The sequence below is a fragment of the Pogona vitticeps genome, chromosome 8, assembly GCF_051106095.1.
Source record: "Pogona vitticeps strain Pit_001003342236 chromosome 8, PviZW2.1, whole genome shotgun sequence".
NCBI classification, from domain to species: domain Eukaryota; kingdom Metazoa; phylum Chordata; class Lepidosauria; order Squamata; family Agamidae; genus Pogona; species Pogona vitticeps.
Window position 1 is genome coordinate 15,650,651 of NC_135790.1, and position 12,816 is coordinate 15,663,466.

At 43.4% G+C, this 12,816-nt stretch overlaps 1 protein-coding gene across 10 annotated transcripts in view; it reads right to left on the minus strand.

Annotated features, from left to right (window-relative positions):
- PKNOX2 (PBX/knotted 1 homeobox 2) overlaps window positions 1-12,816 on the minus strand; it is a 529,964-nt gene that overhangs the window by 463,419 nt on the left and 53,729 nt on the right. For all 10 annotated transcript variants that reach the window (XM_078379795.1, XM_078379793.1, XM_078379794.1 and 7 more), the window contains one exon: window positions 6,002-6,070. The gene's annotated coding sequence lies outside the window, so the exon portion shown is untranslated. The remainder of the gene's footprint in view (window positions 1-6,001; window positions 6,071-12,816) is intronic.

Genomic DNA, 12,816 nt, shown 5'->3' on the forward strand with positions numbered 1-12,816 from the left:
AAGAGCTGTCCAGGCCAAGATCCACAGCCCTCACAGGTTCTTAGAAATAAATATCTTATCACTTGGTGCCCAAATAATGCCAATGTCAGTGCCAGCTTAACTTCCAAGGGGAGGCCTTCCAGAGTTAGGATGCTTACAGCTGAGTAACTCATCCTGTCTCTGTAACAAAATAATTTCTTGCTTTTTCATTATCTCAATAATAATAATAATAATAATAATAATAATAATAATAATAATAATAATAATAATAATAACAATAACAACAACAACAACAACAACAACAGCAGCAGCAGCAGCAGCAGCAGCAGCAACAACAACAACAGCAACAATAGCAACAACAACAGCAACAACAACGATGGAAAAAGTGACCAAAGCAAACAATCAGCTAGCTTTTAAACTGGAAATGATGAAAATTAATCCCTCCAGAGGCCCATCTTCAAAAGTGCAACACACAAAAACAGTCTATTGTTTCCTCCTCACCAAACAAAAGCACGCTAATTTGCAACTTCCAAAGCTTTGAAGGTTCTACAGGATAATCATCCATACTTTACAACATAAGCCACCTCCACTTCTAGTGCCTTTGCTTTTGCTGTATTTAGGGAAACATACTGTAGAGCCACCTACAATATAATATAATATATTACTGTCTTGTCAAGTCCACTACAGATTTAAGTTGAAATGTATGCAATGACTGCTGCCGCTCTACTGTTCTCCAGTAGAAGCCGGAAACCAGATTTCAAACGAATGTATAACGTAGCAGGTACTGGCAACGAACAGCAGGCATATCCTTCAGTGTATGTGAGATAAAGAAAACATAAGCACATTTAGTCTAAGACAGAAGACCTTCTCATCATGTGGTTGCAGCCAGCAAGCTAGCCCCACTATAGACGATTTTGAAAGCGTCAACAATATACTCTTTAGGAGAAACACTCGTCCACCACAACGTTTTCATTTTCTTTGTGAACTCTACATCTAAAAGTGGCACAGTAAAGATTTTCATCAGGAGGGAAGAATGAAACATCAATGTCCCTACATAAGGTCTCAAAAGACCTTATGGCCACTGACAAGAGATGTAGGAGAAATTTGTTTGGGTCACATTACAATGAAAATACTGTATACATAACATATATTTAACAAACAAATATATGAACAAAATATTTTATAAAGCTTCCATGACTTTCTTAGGGGGACTGAGCCTTGAATGACATCCTGCCAATCCATGTACTGTACCAATCTCACCTTACCTCTGCCTCCACACACACACGGGGGTGGGGTGGGTGCGTATTTATTTATTTATTTATTGGATTTCTATCCCACTCATCAATAACCACACGGGAGTTGTTCACAGTTGATGTGAACTTGCCTATTTAAATTGCTGTCATTATTTATACAGAAATGCTTAACTATCCCAAGAAAATATGTTTCAAGCATCTCACTGCATTTTCTAGACATAGTAAGCATCAGAATCAGTACTTCAATCGGTTTAGTACTGTAGCACCACAGAAACCAAGAGAAATATATTTCTGCATATAACTTAAAATTGCAGTCCAGTTCTAGCCATTACCAATGTGTACAGAGAGCTAGCAAAAGGGGTAGGTTTCAGCCCCACACCATGCCCCACTCTGCATACCGTCAATGATGCCATTAGGACATGACCAACCGCAGACCCAAAGAATGATACAGGCAATCACACTAGCCAAAACTGAGACAAAACAATGCAAGCAGAAATGGTACAAGAATACTTGAAGATAGTCATATAGAGAGGGGTAAGGTCTGTTCTCAATCATCCCAGAGTGCAGGATGGGCTCAAACTACAGGAAGGCAGATTTAAGCAGAAAATCAGAAAAAAATTATCAACTGTTAGAGCAGTACGACAATGAAATTCATGACCTCGGGAGGTAGTGAGCGCTCTAGCACTGGAGGCCTTCAAGAGAAAACTGGACAACCATCTGTCAGATCTGCTTTGACTTGGATTCCTGCATTGAGTGGGGGGGGAGGGGCTGGACTTGATGGCCTTATAAGCCCTTTCCTACTCAATTATTCTATACTCCACAAACCTGCCACTGAAATAAAGTAAACTGTATACTAATGCCAAAATATTGAACCTGCTCACAATTATAATGCTGATGTTGTGTAATTGACAGAATAAATAGCAGAAGGGCCTGTGTGGAACAGAGGATAAAACAGCAGGATAAATACATGTGTAGTTGCTTCCTAAGAAAGAAACAGAGGTGCTGGATTGTTATTCACGCATATTCACCTCACCATAAAGAGGAAAAAGTCATAAACATATTAAAAAGATTTGCAAAACTGTTCCACAGCTGGGGGTGGGGTGCTGACTTGAAACCATCAAGTAGGTGACCACCATGGGCATCCTCCAAACTCCCAACATACTGGAAAATGGCAGAGCAGTGAGCGTGTTTGGTTTCCCACCTCCAGAATTTAAATCAGAACACTGAAGCAGTAAGTGCGGCTTCAAGCCACCTTGTCATTCTTAAAATATGATAGTCCTAAAAGAAATTGCCTGTTTTTTTTAGCATGCGAAACAGGTTAAGCAAAATCTCCCTCTCTGTGTTTTTTTCTTTGTCTTATCTCCAGAATACAGTGTGTGTATACTATCTTTCTGCCCAACAACAGACCACCAAGGCAGTTAACAGTAAGGAAGTAGGGCAAAAGAACAATACGTAGTAAGAATATTTCAAAAGACAAAATGGTCAATAACAAAGGCTCTGGAGGGAATTATAACAGAAAGCACCCATCCCTCATCTTAGATGTTGGAGTTTGAAGAATTCAGGGGAAATTTCCCCCACGAAACCACTGAAGAAGGGGAGGAAAGCAAATTTGAGACTATCCTGCATTGCAGGTGCTACTTCTCAGCAGCTCACATAAGGAAGTGACTTTGTTTTCACTTCTAAAAATAAAGGATCGGTGACTCTCAAGAAGATCAAACTGGGGCAGCCTTTTTTCTCACTGACTCGGAGTGCGCAGAGTGACTCCCAACCCCTACAGAGGCAGCTTCCCGACAGAATCCTAGCAATTGACTTAAGCCTAAAATGAAAAGGCCCCCTGTCTGCGGGAGACAGCGTGTGCACAGTATTCATCTCCATTCTATTTGTGGTAATAGGCCTGCCCTCGAAAGAAAGCATTCTGCACTCACGCCAAATTTTGCAACAATGCCCGAACCGACTGTGCAAAAGGAAAACTCCCACTTGAGCTGAGCTTTCCAAACTCCTGGTGCATGGGGACCTCAACTTGACAAGTGAAGATCATAGACCAGAGATTATGCACTAAGCCCCTCTAAGGGTACAATTAATTCTGAGTGAAAAGGCTGCTGTAATTCACACAGAGATAAGAGCAGATTTCTCCAGTAATATCAGCCTGGAAAAAAAAACCTGCCTCTGTATAAAAAAAAATCCAAACATAAATTGTTACAGGAAAACAATGGGATGACCTACCTTGAGATAACCTTGGCTACTTTCCAGGTGTTTTACCAGCTCAGCTACTAAGCCAGATTGTTCACTTAAGTACCCCCTAGTGGAATAGCTTTATTTGATGCTTTTAGCATATCTATTCCCATAGGATTCTTTATCCCAGCAGTTTTGAGATATTTAGTTTTGGGGGTGAGGAAAAGAAAAGAAAATAGGTAAACCGGAAGCGCTGCCTGCTTCCTTGTGTGGAAGGAGATATTTTAAGTCCCCATCACACTGGAGGATGGTGAGGCATTATTCAGTAGGATTCAAAGCTGTGTCTGGAAGTTGTGGGGTGAGGAGAGGGTGGCATTTGCATTACAGAGTGCAAAAATCTGGAAACACGGGGCCTTTCCTAAGGGAGAGAGCTATTTTTAGTAGTGGAATGGCTAACCAATAGTGAAAACAAAATAAAAAAATCAAGGCTCCATCTATACAACTTTTTTTTTTGTTACGCTAGGACAAAGTATTATGATTTGTTTGTTCCATCAGTTTTGGATCTGTTTTCTCAAGTGACATTTTCCAGCATAAAACAGGCCTGGGCTTCTAAGAATGCACAGTCCCATGTAATCCGGCCATCTCATCAGTTCTAATGATCACCCTACTTAACTTGTGTTGGTGCTTCCTGGTCTTCTTAGAGATGGCTAGTTTTGGTACACTTATCTAGAGCAGCAATGGTGAATGCATGGCCCTCCAGATTGGTGATTGGTATTAACTCACCATCAGCACACAGGATTATCACTCGCTTATCAAATGTCTTTCTCTTATAGGATGAGCAAGGTAAAGCTCAACCAACTGTTAATAATGAAAATATGAAAAACAAACTAACAGTACAGTATGTTGAAGCAGGGTGCATATTCAATTGTTTAGACACTATGTTATTACAAATATTTTTAGGCATTTCTTAGAATGATGGCCTTTGCAAAGCAATGAGCAATGGAAGATTCAAGGATATAAGAGCTACATTGGTGAATGAGACCATGGACTAGTTTGAGAAACTGTTATGTAACACACACAGTGGAGGTTCATCTCTCTGATTTCATGGGGAATCACAGTTCTTTTCTGGGTTTTAGTCTGAACTTTACAGGAGCTATACAAGGCACGGAACTCTATCCCCAAAATATATTCAGCACCTTTAACAGGTTAGAATAAATCCATCCCCACAAAACTGAAGTCACCAGCCTCCACCAAACATACACCTGTATCTCACAACACAGAAGAGGAAACTAAGAATCTTTACTGGTGATGGAAAGGACAAGTCAGTACAATTACAGTGGGGTCTCTACTTGAGAACTTAATCCGTATTGAAAGGTGGTTCTCAAGTTGAAAAGGTCTTATGTTGAATCTGCATTTCCCATAGGAATGCATTGAAAACCATTTAATCCGTATCTGCTCTTTTCCGTCCATAGAAACTACAGTGGAACCTCTACTTAAGAACTTAATCGTTTTTGGAATGGTGTTCTTAAGTTGAAACGTTCTTAAGTTGAAGCAAAATTTCCCATAGGAATGGACTGAAAACCAATTAATCCGTTCTGGCTGTTTTTTTGTTATGTAGAGGTGCGTTTGTACATTGAAGCATTAATTCCCATAGGAACTAATGCAAAGCTGGTTAATACGTACTCTACCACTAGGGGGAGAATTTTTTTTTTTAACCTAAGATGACCTAAGGTTAAAAAAAGAGCAGGAAAGGTTTTTTTTCCTGTTCTTATCTTGGATTTCTGTTCTCAAGTAGAAGCCAAATTTAGCAAATGGAGCTGTTCTTAAGTTGGATTGTTCTTAAGTAGGGACGTTCTTAAGTAGAGACCCCACTGTAGTTCTCAGAAGGTCCTATGTCTTTGTGCACAGGAATTGAACCAATCTCAGCAGCAGGCACTGAGAAAACGCCTCTGAAGCAGATCTTAGCATTCTTGCAGGATTAATTAATTGAAGGCAGCCCTTAAAATGACCTAGTCCCAAAATGCCCGGGAGTTTCAAAGATTAACACTAGCGGTTTGGATTGGTATAAAATGCAGCCAAAGTTACACCATCATGACATAAAAGAAAGTCACTGGAATACGGTGATGGATTTCAACCACAGTAGGTAGGCTCAAGCTAGACATTCCAGCATGAAGACAAGAAGTCACATGTAGGTCACAACTTCAGGCGTATTCTATCTCCTAGTGTAAACAATGTAAATTATGGGTCTGATCATATAGAAAGGACAGGTGAATTAGCACCAGCCCGCCCCAAGAAAGAACAGGATTGTTGCTGCACCAAAAACATTTGGACCATGCATGGAGTTGGAGTAGGGTCAGACTGGTTTGTGATCTGAAGGACACTGTTGGTAAGATTATAGCTAAAGTGGAATAACTGTTACTGGTATTTGTACAGTATATAAACTGCATATACAAATCAATAAACATTTCCAATTTGAATTTGAGACTCAGCATGACAAATACAAAAACATACATTTCTACGTAAATCTGAAATTTCGAGGTCTGTTAAAAAGATATTTAAAAGCCAAGTTTATTCACTCATGTTAGAAATTAACTTACCAATGCCAGTGGTTTATGCTTCTTTCTTGCTCCAAGACCCAGGACCAATAGCATCCATAAGTGGGAATGCTAAAAAAAAAAAAAAGGAATATAACATTTAAAGCATTTTAACAGTCTACTATACAAATTTGTTTAGTACTGCCTGAAGCATTCTAGATGGGCAAAGTTTTCCTATGCAAGCTTATTCTTAGCAGAAGCTCATGGGCAATTCTCAAAACTAGTCTGGAAAGCAAAGCAAAAGCAAAGCGTGCTGCTTATACACCACCCCATAGTGCTTAAAGCACTCTCTGGGCGGTTTACAAGTTAACTAGGCAGGCTACACATTCCCCTCCCCCCCCCCAGCGAGCTGGGTACTCATTTTACCGACCTCGGAAGGATAGATGGTTGAGTCAACCTTGAGCCGGCTGTGACAAACCCAGACCTACTGGGACCTGCCACACGTTAACTAAGCTGCCACCAACCATTCCCTATAAGAAGTCACACAGACCAGGGATGGATTTTTAACCAATAAAAGAATAAGGTTTATTTAAAACAACACACAGGGAAAATAAAATGCTCAGGTGAATAAGATATAGTAACGTGGCTTAGTCTCATTCATACATGCATACAGTTTGGTTCACACAGAACCCTTAACTTGAAGCACAGACCCTGAACCTATCAGTTCTGGCTAACCATACAGACACCTGAACCTATCAGGTTGGTACTCTGACACACAGTAGTATCCTGTCTGACACACAGACTCCCACACCAGCTTCTTCTTCCCAGCTGCTGCTTCGTCTTCACATCCCAGCGTCTCCACTTCTCCACACACGCTTCACATATATATACAGTACAGCCCCTCCTCCTGATGTCCCGCCTTCCACTCCCCATAGGATGGAACTTTCCCTCCAAACCCATGACAGACAGGTAACATCAGTGCTGTATGTAACACCTCCCCTCTTTATAAGTTGTTTTGTAGGGGGAAAGCTAAGGTGCTTTTTCCCAAAAAACAACCTGGATAAAACACACAACAACAGTTATACATACCATATCATACTTACTTATACTTACATTCTAAGTTAACCATAGCAATTAGGCATTTAAACATTTACCATATACATTACATCAATTTACCTTTATTCATACAAACCAAGTTCAAAAAACAGGTACATTTAACTTTTTGTCATCAATATATATACATAGTCCATGTTTCTTTCGCCGTCTTCAATCTTCAGGTCTTCTTGACAAGGCGTCAGCAACACAGTTCACTGACCCTCTGACCACTTTCACTTCAAAGTCATAGTCCTGTAGGTTTAAAGCCCACCTCATAAGTTTGCTATTGTGGGTTTTCATTGTCTTTAACCATTGCAGTGGTGAATGGTCAGTGCACAGAATAAAATGTCTTCCCCAGATGTAAGGCTTGGCCTTCTGGATCGCGTAGACTATGGCCAAACACTCCTTCTCCACGGTTGCCAAATGTCTCTCACCTTTTTGAAGTTTCCTACTCAGGTAGGACACTGGATGCTGGTCACCATTCTCATCCTCCTGGCACAGAACTGCTCCTACCCCGCTGTTAGACGCATCGGTGTAGATGATGAACTCCCGGTCGAAGTCTGGAGCACGCAGCACTGGATAGTTGATTAGCGCCTGCTTCAACCTCTGGAACGCCTTCTCACAGTCGCTGGTCCACGGGATGCGGTCATCAGCCTTCTTCCTCGTCAGATCGGTCAGCGGAGCCGCAATCTCGCTAAACCTCGGGATGAACTTTCTGTAGTAGCCCACCAACCCAAGAAATGATTTGACTTTTTTCTTCGTGTTGGGTCTGGGCCAATCACGAACAGCTTCTATTTTGGCCTCCAGGGGTTTTATCATTCCTCCCCCTACCATGTGACCCAAATATTTTGCTGCTGGGATACCCAGCTGCAGTCTGTTCTCTCTGCAGGGCCCAGGCCACAGCACTTCCTCCCCTGGATTTAAGTGCCTCTCCCCGGCTTCCTGGTCATCCCAAACTTTCTTTCTGACCTTTTGAGCTTGCAGGGTCTCTGCTGCTAGCTCTAGGTTTCTCTTTAGGTCATGCCTCAAGGTGTCTATGTATGTCACAACGTCTTGTGGGTCATCCTGGGTGATCTGCTCCCAATTTTGTTTGATCAAATCAAGGGGCCCTTTCACCCTTCTCCCAAATAAAAGTTCAAATGGACTGAACCCGGTACTGGCTTGTGGCACTGATCGATAAGCAAACAAAAGGGATTGCAGCTTCTGGTCCCAATTGTTTGGATTCTCTGCCAAGTAAGCCCTAATCATGCGCATTAGAGTCCCATTGAACTTCTCAGTTAACCCATTACTTTCAGGATGATAGGCAGTGGTTTCCTTGTGCTTAATTCCACAGATTTGCCATAAGCGTTTCATGAGCTTTGATGTGAACGATGCGCCCAAATCTGTGATTATTTCTGAGGCAAATCCCATCCTGGACATATACCCCACCAAGGCATCTGCCACTGTGTTAGTTTCAATGTTAGTCAAGGGTATGGCTTCAGGGTACCTCGTGGCATGGTCCACAATGGTGAGAATGAACCTGTTCCCCCTCTTTGTGGCCTTGGGCAAAGGTCCCACAATATCCACCCCTATGCATTTGAACGGAGTGTCAATCACAGGCAAAGGGCACAACTTTGCTTTGGTCCTGTCGCGGCTATTCCCCTGCCTTTGACACACATCACATTGTTTACAGAACTCCCTGATCTGCTTCCCTATGTCAGGCCAGTAGAAATTCTGTGTGATTCTCTGCTGTGTTTTGTTCACCCCTAAGTGTGCAGCAAACATATCAGAGTGCCCCCTTTGTAAGATCATGGGGCGATACTTTTCAGGTACCACTAGCTGACTTCTGATCCCATCTCCCCCTTTTGAGGTATTCCTCAGGGTCTCTCTATATAAAATCCCCTTTTTCTCCAGAAATCTCACTGGGGTTTCAGGTGTTAGCTGGGCGTCAGTCACCTGTTCAAAACACTTTTGGAGAGTGGCGTCTGCCTTTTGCTCCTGTCCAAATCTGCTGTCTGTGGTTAAGGTTTCCACCTCAGCTTCTGAACTCCCCCCACCTGCTTCCGTCTCTGGCTCATCATTACCCCCCTGAACTGTCCCCGTGGTGGCTTGTGAGCGTGTAATCACTAGCACCCGTTTCACATGTTCAGCCAGGTCATTTCCCACGAGCACGGCTGCTGGCAGAGTCGATGAAATCGCTAGCCGCCAAACTCCCCTCCAGCCTTGAAAGTTCACAGGTACCTCCGCGACTGGCAGTGAGATTACCTGCCCCTCAATCCCCGCCACCTTCATGCTCTCATTTGGGATTACATACTCCCTAGGAATAATATCTGGATGGCACAGGGTCACCTGGGAACAAGTGTCCCGTAGCCCCCGATACTGACGGTCAAGTATTCCTACGTCCACCCCTGCTGTCTCAAACAACTGAGAATCCGTTCTCACCAGCAGGCAGCGCCTGACCTCTACAAGAGGACCATTTTCCTCAGCCTGATCAGCAGATGTAGCTGTTCCAGATTGAGTAGCCATGGCAACAGGCTCCCTCAGTGACAATGAGCCTTGCTCTTTCTGGACACAGAACACAGCTTTTGGCTTGGTCCCACTCGAATCCTGAGGCACAATTCCTTTTAGCTGCTTTAATTTCTCACACTCTGAGATTAGATGGCCCTTTCCCTGACAGAAATAACATTTTCTGGTGTATTTTGAGTCTTTCTCATCTTGTTTTGGTTTTCCCTCCAAAATCTGAGGTCTTGGTTTCATGTCTGAGGGCTTCCCTTCACCATGGGCCCCTCCCCCTTGCTGGCTTTTCCCTGGTCCCTGAGAGTACTTGCTGTAGGTTTCTTTGGGTTTTCCTACAGATTTCTCCTCACCTAAGGGCTTTCTTATCTGGTAAATAAAATCTGCGATCTCTGCTGCTTCGGCCACAGATTTCGGTTTCCTTTCCCTCACCTGGAATTTCAGTTCCCCATGCAGGACTGAATAGAACTGTTCCAGCGCTATCAAGTCTTTGAGCTGCTGAAAGGTCTCTGTCCCCTCCTGAGATAGCCATTTCTCTAGCAGCCTCACCAATTGAGCCCCCACTTGGGTAAAAGTCTGCTCTGGTTTCTTTGTGAGGGACCTGAATCTTTGCCTCAGCTGTTCCGCATTTATCCCATGTCTTGCAAACACCAGTTTTTTAAACTCTGCAAAATCTCTCATCAGTTCCTGTGGCATCTCTGAATAAACCTCAGCCAGGCTACCACTGATTAAAGATCGCATGATGGTCATCTTCTCAGTTTCCCTCACTGAGAAGTCCACAAACGCTCTTTCCACTAAGGAAAAGAACACCTCAGGACAATCTCCCTTGTGGTACACAGGGAATTTCTTCAGGTCAGCTTTAGACAATTGGCCTCCCTCAGAATCCCTATTGTTATTATTGTTCTGGTTCATCATTTCCAATTTCCTTAATTCAAACGCCATCCTTTCTTTTTCCAGAGCAATTTTCTCTCTCTCCATTCTTTCTTCTCTCTCCATTCTCTCTCTCTCTCTCTCTAATTCAAACGCCATTTTCTCTCTCTCCAATCTTTCTTCCATTTCCCTCACCCTCAGTTCATGCTGTTGGGCTAGGAGTATTTTTCTGAGCTCTGGGTTCTGCTCTCCTGTGCTGTCACCCTGCACTGAGCCAAATTCATCCTCAGAACCTTGGTCTACCTGGGGGTCTTTCACTTCACCCATTTCTGGCATCTGGCTTCGAGTCAAGGGCATAATCCCCCCCCCAGAACAGGCTGCTTTAAAAAGTCAAGCCTCAAAATAAAACGACCACTTTTTTTTTCTTTTGCCTCAGAACCAGCTTTCCCTATAGATTGCTGCTGTCCTTCAGCACTACTTGCAACAGTTGCGAGCTAGTGTCTACCCCCCTCTGCTGGGCCTCTCAGCAGACAAGCTAGCTCACTGCTATTTCACAGTTTTGCCTCAGCTTTTTCCCGCCAAAACAGGCTGCCTCAGAGCTCCCTAATCTAGCCCCCAATCTGAGGTTACACGTTCTTCTACTAGTGCACCCTCCCGTGAGGCACACCTAGAAGATTACCTACGCGCTCTCAGATTGTCCCTGACTAGACCCCCCTTGCTCTGGGCACACTTGCCAAGGCTTTGCTGGACCACTGGACAACTGGACCAGTCGTATCCCACCGCTGCCACCAATCAATGTGACAAACCCAGACCTACTGGGACCTACCACACTTTCACTAAGCTGCCACCAACCATTCCCTATAAGAAGTCACACAGACCAGGGATGGATTTTTAACCAATAAAAGAATAAGGTTTATTTAAAACAACACACAGGGAAAATAAAATGCTCAGGTGAATAAGATATAGTAACGTGGCTTAGTCTCATTCATACATGCATACAGTTTGGTTCACACAGAACCCTTAACTTGAAGCACAGACCCTGAACCTATCAGTTCTGGCTAACCATACAGACACCTGAACCTATCAGGTTGGTACTCTGACACACAGTAGTACCCTGTCTGACACACAGACTCCCACACCAGCTTCTTCTTCCCAGCTGCTGCTTCGTCTTCACATCCCAGCGTCTCCACTTCTCCACACACGCTTCACATATATATACAGTACAGCCCCTCCTCCTGATGTCCCGCCTTCCACTCCCCATAGGATGGAACTTTCCCTCCAAACCCATGACAGACAGGTAACATCAGTGCTGTATGTAACACCGGCTACTTGGGATTGAACCCCATGTTGTGAGCACAGTTTTGGCTGAAGCACAGCAAACCATCGAGCCACAAGAAAAAAAACAGCAGCAACAACATTACAGGAACAGGACTGTATATATTCAACATTCTACAACAAGAAAAACACCACCCAAACATATCTTACCATATCTATTCTGATACAAATAAAGGCCAAGCATGAGCAAACCCCAGGGAAGAACATTTTGTCTGTTTTCTTCCCCAAATAATGATTAGGGATGGAAGTTCACCAAATCTGAAAGCATTTCCCTCCTGACGGCCAACATAGGGAAGGCACTGACTAAAGATATGGCAGGCAGCAGTGGAAATTCTTTACTGCAAAGGGAAGAGCATTGCACCTTTACACAGTATCTGGCAAGAGGAGTTTGTAAGCAGCTCAATTGCTGCCATATGCCATGTGCTACCATCACCAACTGGAGGGGGCTGTTTTCACACACAGGCTGTATCTTGCTGTTAGGGGTCATCTTACAGCTTCCGAGTCATACTGACCCCAATAGGCCTTTTGAAGTACACCAGATGCCCAAGGAGTGGTTTGTCATTGCCACCCTTCAGTATGTTTCCATGGCTTAACACGGATTTTGAGTCATATTTGCTGAGTCCTACACCTATATTAAGGATATATTATGTTATTCATTGCAAAGAAGGGGTTGTTTCATCATGTTTTAATGGAATTTTATTACCTTGCCCAACTTTACTTAACAATAATTATATGTATCTATTTTATATTGATTTGGTTTTACTGGTCTTTGACCGTAGTAAAGTATACTACTATCCTCTACACCAGTGGTCCCCAACCTTGGGCCTCCAGATGTTCTTAGACTCCAACTCCCAGAAATCCTGGCTAGCAGAGGTGGTGGTGAAGGCTTCTGGGAGTTATAGTCCAAGAACACTTGGGCTACCAAAGGTTGGGAACTACTGCTCTACATCAGTGGTTCTTAACCTTGGGTTACTCAGTTGTTTTTGGACTGCAACTCCCAGAAACCCCAGCTAGCACAGCTGGTGGTGAAGGCTTCTGGGAGTTGCAGTCCAAAAACACCTGAGTAACCCAAGGTGAAGAACCAC